Below are 9,901 nucleotides of genomic sequence, written 5' to 3' on the forward strand. Positions count from 1 at the left end.
TTTGTTTCAATATGTACACTTCAATAAATTTTGTTTCATACGGTCCATCAAGTTTAAAAAATATTCCATAAAGGACAAAAACTTATAAATAATTGTTTTATTGACAAAGATATCATCATCTTCTTGTCTTCCCTATTTGACACGCAAATATGGGTTTCCTCCTCCAGAGACTATTCCGGTGAGCCAATAGGTGGGAATGATGTGCCTATGTCTAGGTTACACTACCATGGTGGTGGTTTGAGAAGGCGACGTCTCCAGTATTCGGATTAGACACTTTTCTTCATGGTTGGCCTCGACTTCAAGGTCAAAAGTCCATGGAATCAGCAGTTGATGTCGGTGAATGAAGGCTAGGGGTTGGTCATGGTGCTCTGGCGCTTCTTTTTGGTTGGTCGGTGACCTTGATCGGTGGCCGAAAGTTGGTGGTCCACCATGCGCATGAGTCTGGAAATTTGTTATCTATTTCATCTGTTATCAGTTTTATTATATATATTTTATTGTATATGTTTGAATACTAAAGCACAATAATTTCATTTGATAATGTCGTCACAATGAAGGTTGAAACACAAAAAATTTCGCTCAAACATATATAATATCATCAGGTCCAAAACATATATAATATCAAGAAAAATAAATATAATATCTACAGATCAAACAGATATAATATCCGCAGATCTAGAAATCAGATCTAGTAATCAGAACGAATTTCACTCATTTTAGCATATCGAGTTCCAGATTTGATGTGCCTTGGTTTGATGAGTTGTTTGGTGGTGGTTATGGTCGTCGGCGTTGGCCAGATCAGACTATTTTTCAAAAGATGGTCCATGATTTCACCAAGCTTTTCTGATGATTCAAGTGATTAGTGACGGTCGATGATGATTGAGGTTTGGTTGGGCTACATGGAGCTTCATTTTGGTGTTTTGTTCTCCAAAAATGATGGCTAGGCGGCAATCTTCCCCTATGGTGGTGCAAGGAAGAAGAAGGAGAAGAAAAGGCGTTTTAACAAGTTTCTAACTTTTATCATTTTTTCTGAAGTTTTTTTGACTTGTCCTTATTGAAATACAACACCCTTATTTTGTTCTTTTATATAAAAAACCCTAAATTTTTTTTTTTTGTGAACACCTTATATTAATTAGTTTGACTCGGGTTCGTGTATCTAACACGGGTGCATGGATTTGTAATTGTCAAACATGGTTTGGGTGAGTGATTCGATACTAGTATTCTTTTGAGGAGGAGGTATAAATGGAAATACAGCATTTACAATATTAGAAAAGTAAATCAAAAGATTTTGAAGCTATAGAAACTAAATATTTTATAATCAATTCCAATATTGAATCATAAGAGAGTAAACTAGCCACATCTCTAGAAATCAGTTACAATTTAGAGAAACAACCATTACAATATAGGATCAAAATATTCTAAAGCTAGCATTCTTCTCCAAAGAAGAGATATAAATAATTAAATATAGATTCAACCTTTACAATATAAAAGAGATTATGAAACTAAATATTTCACTAGATATTCAACTAAACCTTTCAATATTTGGTAAATACGTAGGGCTCGTTTGGTAAACATTTTTCACAAGCAATTTTGTTTGTATCTAGCATAAATGCTAAGTGACTACCAAACAAGCATTTTGGTTGCAATTCCGAGACAATATTTGAAGCATTTTAGAGTGTTTTGAAAATACTGTTGAGAGGGATCATTTTGAGAGCATTTTATTAATTTTTTCAAATATACCCTTAGCCTTTTATTGTGCTCCCGTAAATACCCTCATCTTTAACTACCCTCCTGATACCATCATCCATCGGAGAAAGGTTGCATTTCCGCCGGAGCTAGGCCACCTTGTCAAACAGATTCCTATACCTGACACTGGTGACCAAATCAGCCTCTGCAAGCTCTTTCTTGCATCTCCGCTGGAGGTCAATCGGTCCCTTTCTTCAAAATTTCTTGCGTCACCCCTGACTAATTGCACTTCCTCCCCACACTTCTTCTTCGTCTAACGATATTGACGATGGTGGGGATCGGCTGTCTTGACAATGGTGATCGACCATCTCTTCGTCCTTCTCTCTTATACACATACTTCAGATGGTGGGTTTTCAATAGTGTACCGAATGGAAAAGCAAAATATGAAATTGAAAGATTGTAAGATACCTAAAATTCAACTTGTGGTTCACTTCTTGGGGGCTTCAGGTGAAAACTAGCAGCCAAGCATCTCCTTGTTCCATGGCATTAACTAGACCCACAAAGATGTGTTTTTGGGAATAATTTTTTTAAAAATTCTTTAATTATTATTCATTATAAAATTTAATTATTCTTCAAATAATTATTCTGATTAGACATTAAAATATTTTATGATAATTATATATCTTTAACTTAAATTAATTGTATGTATTCTTGCATTGTTTTACATCAATAACAACTAAAATGTATAATACACCTGCACGTAATTTGTCACAAAATGTTACACAGCATAAATGTAGGACTCGACATCGGGCCGGCCCAGAAATATGAGGCCCCGACCCTGGCCTGATTTTGAGAATCAGGCTTTGGGCCTGGTTTGGCTCTCAAAATGAGGCCCGACTTTTTGATTATAATATTTATATTTTTTTTTGAGGAAAATGTATTATATATATGCATATGTGTAATATATATGTATTATATAAATGTATATGTATATGTATTATGTATATATATATATATACACATGCATTGCAATAATATATATATATATATATAATGTATGTTGCCTAGTCGGGCTTGGGTCAGGCTCGAGTCGGGCCAAAATTGGCCTAAGGCGTTGGGCTTCGGGCCGGGCAAGGCCCGGCCCTAGAAATGGAGCCCAAGCCCGATCAAGGTGTTGGGCCGGGCTGCCCAAGCCCAATCCAATTTCAGGTCGGGCCTAGGTCCGAGGGTCAAATCGTGACCCCTACATAAATGTTACCATTCAAAGTTTAACCAAATACTATTAAGCATTCATGCAGCATATTTGTTACTAAATTGTTTAACATTTCTGCTAGCATATTTGTTACTTTCAATATGTTTTACAAAGTTAGGCCGTAATTCAATTAACCATATACGCCAATGAGTCCGCGTAATATTATTATTGACCATATATATATATATATTGTATCATTAACGGATCCTGCATGTTATCTATACACACAACACACACGTATTACGTCACTACAACAAATCCAAACAAAGAAAACATAGCAAATTAATTAATTAAACTACGCACTTTCTAGGGAATGCCTACCAAAAAGTAGAGAAAAAAATTCAAATACAGATAATGCCTACCAAACAGTGATTCGTGCAATTTTTAAGGAAAATTTTAGCTAATCTAAAGCACCACTTCATGGTTTAACCAGTAGAACTATACAATCACGTGCATAGCAAGAAGCAGAGAACATACCTAGTGCGTCAATTTAATTCAAGCATCAACGGAATCTAAAATACGGTGGTACACAACAGTAAACCCTAGTCAAAAGAAAAGTCTACGAATTATGAACACGAATTTGAAAACCCAAGGAAAGATCCCCTTTATCTCTTAGAAACTGTAAACATAAAACAAAATCCTTACCATTTAAAATCAAACGCATGCGAGAGAAGGGAGGGCGAAACACACGCGAGAGAAGAGATGGCAGAACGCATCGGCAAAGAGAGGGAAGACGAAGGCAGAACGAATCCTCAATCTCGAGAGAAGAGAGGGAAGCTAGAAAGGGTGGGGTTTCATGAGTTCTCGCACATAAACGAGGGAAGACAGAGGTTTTCACTTTTGAGAGCCTGCGTATACAAAACGGCGTAGTTTAACATAAATATTTTCCACTTGCAGTCACAATTTTACCGCAGTTAAAGTGCCGCAGCTAATAGTGTTTTTAGACCTACGGCTGTACAGAACCGCATATTAATAAGCGAAATCCAGTCGCGGTTTTATAAACCGCAAGTAAATATTATGTGTAGCCGCGGTCACATTATGACCGCGAGTATACAACCGCAGGGATACGATCTTTTTGTTGTAGTGCGTGTATGTATCTATATATAGGAGATGACCAGAGTAGCAAAAATAATTTCAAAGGTTAACAGATTAGAGAGGGAGGAATTGGAATAATGGGATTCAGACTTTTATTCTTGGTGTGCCTCTTGTTCTCTTGTACATTTTTCACATGCCATGCTCGCAACAACTTTATTGGTAAGAAGAATTGTAGCAATTACTTCATCACCAACAATCCCATATCTTTATTTATGAATTATTGTTGAAAAGATGTGATATAATCTCTGCTTTTGGGGGGTTTTTTTTTTATATGAATCAGGAGAAGAGAGAGAAGGAAGATTTTTGATGGTGGACGTGAATGACTATCCTGAACCAGGCCCAAATCCTGGACATGATCCTCGTACTCCACCTCCTCCAAGTGAAACTGAAGTCTACATAGATTACGAAGGCCCCAGGACCCATCCAAACCCTCCACCACACCCAAGAGAGACTGAAGTCTACGTAGATTATGAAGGCCCCAGGACCCATCCAAACCCTCCGCCACACCACCCCATTTAACATATATCTCCACCAAGTTGATGAACTGTTGTTAGTATGTTGACTACTTATTTCTGTCTTCTGCTTAATCTCTCTGTTGGATCTCAAGACTAGAGTGCTTGCCGTTTGGGTGGTCCCTTGGTCTTGAACTGAAGTCAATCAGGTTAAACCCCCGCTCATAGATATTTCCCATATGACAATAATGTAAATTGAGCAAAAACCAACTAGTAGACACAAGGGTATTACTCTTTGAATCGAACTCATGATCTTTTGATTTCATATTGTTTGAACCCAAAGAGATAAATGTTTTATCTGAGAATAATCGATCTTAATTTTCCATTAACTTCCAATTATTATTACAATAATTGGCCATGAAAATCACAAATAATTTGGAAAAGAAACCAAAAAAAGGGAGAAGCAAGATAACTGTCCAGGTGCATGAAGAAAATATCCTTAAAAAAAGAAAAGAAAAAGGAGAGATACATTGAAGTGAATATCCCACAAATTCAATGGTTTTACTCTTTTTTTCCTCTTTAATATGTGATAATTTAAAAAGTGTATTCATCTCCAAACACTTCTTTTCTTTGTCCTTTTTGAAAATTTCTTTATTTATTTTTTATAATTTCTCCCTTTTTCAAAACTTAATGGTATTTCTCTGCAAAGCAAAATAATCTGCATCCAAATTGTAAATGAATAATGACGAAAAGGGTATGAATAAAAAGCTAGAACATGCATAAGACAAAATCTATAGAGGTACACTGCCCACTTGAAGGGTCTAAAATTAATCTCTTTTGAAAATGGAAAACATTTGAATTATTGGCCGTAGAACAGTTTTGTTTTTGTGCTAAAAAACCATAAATTATTTGTAGATTGCATACATGGAAAGAGGGATTAATGTCACAGGCAGGCATTTTGGGATGGAATGATTTATGCCAATAATGCAGATAAATTATGATACGAGGAGAATTTGTGGCAAGCATTTCATGGGCTATTATGAATAATTTTTTTTTTTTAATTTTGATTTTAACATGTTCATGAATAATTTGTCATAAATAAAAAAAATTTCATGTCTAGTCAGCATGACAGGTGGCACAATCCAAGGAGTAAATCCAGTGATTAAGATGGATCCTCATATCACAGCAACTTTAACCACAACATCAAACTCAACAATCTCAATGGTAGGATGAAGTCAAGATCCTAACAAACCAACAACTGAGATAAATAATATCAACAAACGTTACTGTAACTGAAACTATCAACCTGAGAGATGAGGTACACATTTTGGATTACAACATTATATTGATTCTTGAGAAAGACAATGACTTGAGCGTTGAAGTATCCTGAGCCTCCCTTCGCTTTCACAAGTCATAAATTTTCCATTTATGTCACAGCTTGGACCCCATCTTTTTTTTTTTTTGAAATAACGCTGATAGGACCCCAACTGTTGACATGAAGATCGTGCAGATTTTTTCATCTACAATATATGTTATTTAATATTACAAAATTGTTCAAGGCGGATAATATTATGCTATTCATTAGGCAAATAATATTGGTATGGTATTGTATCAGGTTTTTATGTGTATTAGCCTTACGAGGCAAAGCATAATATTAACCTACTTTAAATGTCATTCACACTTCTTAAAAATGATATAATAAGAGTAGTGATATTAATTAATAGATAATATGTGTTAAATTAAAAATCATAATTACATAAAATAAAGAAAGGGAAAAAAAAAAAACAGATTATGTCAAGTGACATAACGCCAACAACGCAGGAGTGAGTGTCGCCAACACCACGTCACCACCTGTACATATCTCATGTATATAGTAGTTTCTCAGTCAAGAGAAACACAGATTAATTATGTCACGTTACATGATGCCAATACCACCTGTTTGATCCTTGGATACCTGAAACAAGACGAACAAGATGAATACCAGAATACTTGCACTGAAGTTGTTCAAGACAAGAACTCCTTAATAAGACATCAAATGAAGTATGGGTACCCTGCCAACAGACCCGCTGAAGATAATAAAACCACAACTTCTCCTTAACTTGGTACTCTCAATGCCAATCGTTTCAGTTTTTTTTTCTTTCAGAATAATAGAAACTTGTATTAGGCTAGCAAAATACAAGTTACACCATACATAAGTGATATACTCCTCTAGAAACATAACAATAAAAAAAACTCCTAAATTAAGAAAAAAGGAAAGACCCAAGACGATCATAACAGTCAACACATGGCACAAATAAGTTAACAAAGAGATAAAACTCTTTTTTAGAGGGAGACAGAGCCTTGGAGCATCTGTTGCACGATGAGGTGCTGCCTTAAAACCTCACCAAAGAATGGAGTATGTGTTGCAGCTTTGAGGTAGATCATTCACAAGTTTGATCAGAGTTATCATAAAACGAAGGTCACCACCACCACAAACCACCAGTTTTGAAGGCAAAACCCTCAGATTAGTGGGTAAAACCACCAAATCTAAAGGGAGAGACACCAAATCAAGAGAGAGAGAAAAAAGAGAGGGGAAAAAAAAAAACTGGAGGGGAAGGAAAGAGGGAAAGCGGGTGAAGGAATATGGAGATGGTATGGATGAGGGGGCGGAGGAGATGAGTGGGAGGAGGAGGATTCCTCCTCCGCCCCAAAATGTAATGAATAATGAGATCTTTTAATAATACAGCTTCATAAGGATGAACAGCCGGAACACTGAGATACAATATATGTTATTCATTACATTGTGAAAGAAAACATAAAAACAATGCTCGAAATCATCAAGCAAACAAAAAAAAAAACCATATCAGCTGAAAATGTAAATTTATTGAGATTTTCAGCCGCTCACTCAATAAATAAAAATGCTTAGCATCGAGTGTTAAGAAAGCAGTGAGCATGAAACACCTTAAGGTTTCCTTTGGTATAAATCAGGGGAAGCGAACTACAGTGGATCAAAGTTCTTCTGGATGGTTCCTACCATTCATTCGCAATAATGTGATCTCTGAAGTGGAATAATTATCCGCTTGCAAAGACAGCAAAAGCATCCTTGCATTCCACCATAATACTCTAATACCCACTTGTAGACGCACAACAAAACTAAAATTATTGATTGGGATCATTTGTCGTGAATGCATTCACTGGCAAATAATCCAGCAGCAGTAAAACTACTGTAATGCTAACTCAAAGAAACTTCATATTCCTTAATCAGGACCATTTTATGGTGAATGCACACACTTGTAAAGAGAGTATGAATGCGAAGAGTGTCTTGAATTTGCAAAACCACCACAGTGCAAAGTGGCAGACACAGAACATAGTCACATACTGCTAGCAAGCAATAGCCTATAGTTCCAGAAGTGTGAGAAACTTTCATGCAAAATAAGATATTAATCAAGAATATTCAAAAAAAAAAAGAGAAGATTGCTAACCAATTCATTATCCAAATAAACTTCAAAAGCCCCAGAACTTTGCAGGAAGGACTGCAATGAATTTCCAAGAAGCCATGTAGATGCAATAGTCCCGAACTTATTAGCACGTAAATTGTAGTACCAAGGAGGAGGTGCCATTCCCAGCATTGGAAAAATATGCTCACCAGCTGTTATTATTCCAATAACCCCATAACTGAACAACTGGTACCACCTTGGAGAGCAATCGCTTAGGCATTGATGGCGGATAATTCCCAAGAAAAACGTCAATGCCAGGAAAAGGAGTCTCCAACAGCTTCTTCAGTGTCATTGCAGTCCCCTCTATCAAAACAATAACGAAATGTTGAGTTGAAGAGAACCACCAAATACTGTTGATGAATTAGCAGTCAACAACATTTGCTTTGTGAAGTTTGAGCAGTTAATTCAGCTATCCCTAAATGACTAAGTAGTAAGTAGCAATCCTGGAAAACAAACACATGTATCTATTAGTAACTACAAGATAAGTACTTTTGGCTCCAAAATCAATCACGAACACCCAATAACATAACTTTGAAACCAAGAATTTCTAATCAACAGAAAACAAGGACCCACAAACCCTGATCACATTGTCACGCAAAAAATAAACTATCAAAGAATTTCGTCGCACAAATAGATATCTGTAAGACCACGAAATAGTGACTGTGTTGCCGAGACCTGTAATACCCCAAACTTCTTTTTCTTTTAGAAAATAAGTAGAATCATCATGTGTTGAGTATAGAGATATGTATAAAATCATTAGAAATTAATACCGAGTGATTTGGGGGGTGTACGAGGGGTTTAAAACTGAAATTTTTTGATTACAGGGGTAACCTTCCGGATAGTTTTAAAAACCGTCCGGACAGATACAGAAGAAAACTGAACAGAGGGGTTTTTAGGCATAAGGTGTCCGGACACTTCCTAAAATCTGCAACCCGAGATTGTTTAAAAACACTCATTTTCGCGATTTCTTTCAAAATACCCGACCTAAACAAACCCCATTTTCTCTCAAATTTCCTCCCTCCCATTAATCTAAGATCATCAATCAAGGTAAGATTACTCCCTTTCAAGTTGTTTCAAGTTGGATTCCTAACTTCTCTCTCTAACTTACACATTCTTAAATTTCTCTCTTTGTTCTAATCTTTCAAGGTTTGAACCCAAACTCAAACCCATGGGTTCCTACATCATTTGAGGCCTAAAGGAAGCTTAAATCCCTTCTCTCTACTTGTTTCTACAACCTTGGTAAGTTTCTTAAACCTAAAGGTTAGTATCTAAAAATTTGGGGGATTTGGGATTCTAGGGTTTATGGGTTTTGTGGATTTGGGGGAAATTCTCTAAACTAGATGAAATTAGTGATATAATAGGTTGATTTAGACTTGTTTATGGTTGTATTGCTAGATCCTATTGTCGATTGGAGTAGTAAGCTTGAGTAGGTGAAGTTCAAGAATTTGGGAAGTTTTGGGTAAGAGAAGGTAAGGAGTTCTTGATTTATTGAATTAATTTGTATTGGATATGTGCAATTGAAGTTATTTTTATATTGATTGGAGGATGGGTTTACCGAATAATAGGTTGGTTGAGGCCGGGAAAAGTCAAGGTTGAGTATTGATTTACAAAGTTAATTTTTGGAGTGCGAGGTAGGGAAATTCCATCCTTTGTTATTCTCTTTGAATATGTATTCCTATTGGGAACATTTATTTTTCTCCATTACTCATTATGACGTATTCTCGCCTTAATTGTGCCTAAGGGAGAATAACCCCACTTTGTGATTTATTTATTATATGATTTGAATTATAATGCATACCCCGCTTGTTCAATCTTCCATTGAGCATGAATTACTCTTGAACATGCATCATGTAGTAGTATATGTATATATATAGGTTGCAGGTTACCTATTGCATAACCATGTTGGACATGCATTGTAATTGCATGGAAGATATCGGGTATGG

The sequence above is a fragment of the Tripterygium wilfordii genome, chromosome 22 (assembly GCF_013401445.1).
Source record: "Tripterygium wilfordii isolate XIE 37 chromosome 22, ASM1340144v1, whole genome shotgun sequence".
Lineage (NCBI taxonomy): Eukaryota > Viridiplantae > Streptophyta > Magnoliopsida > Celastrales > Celastraceae > Tripterygium > Tripterygium wilfordii.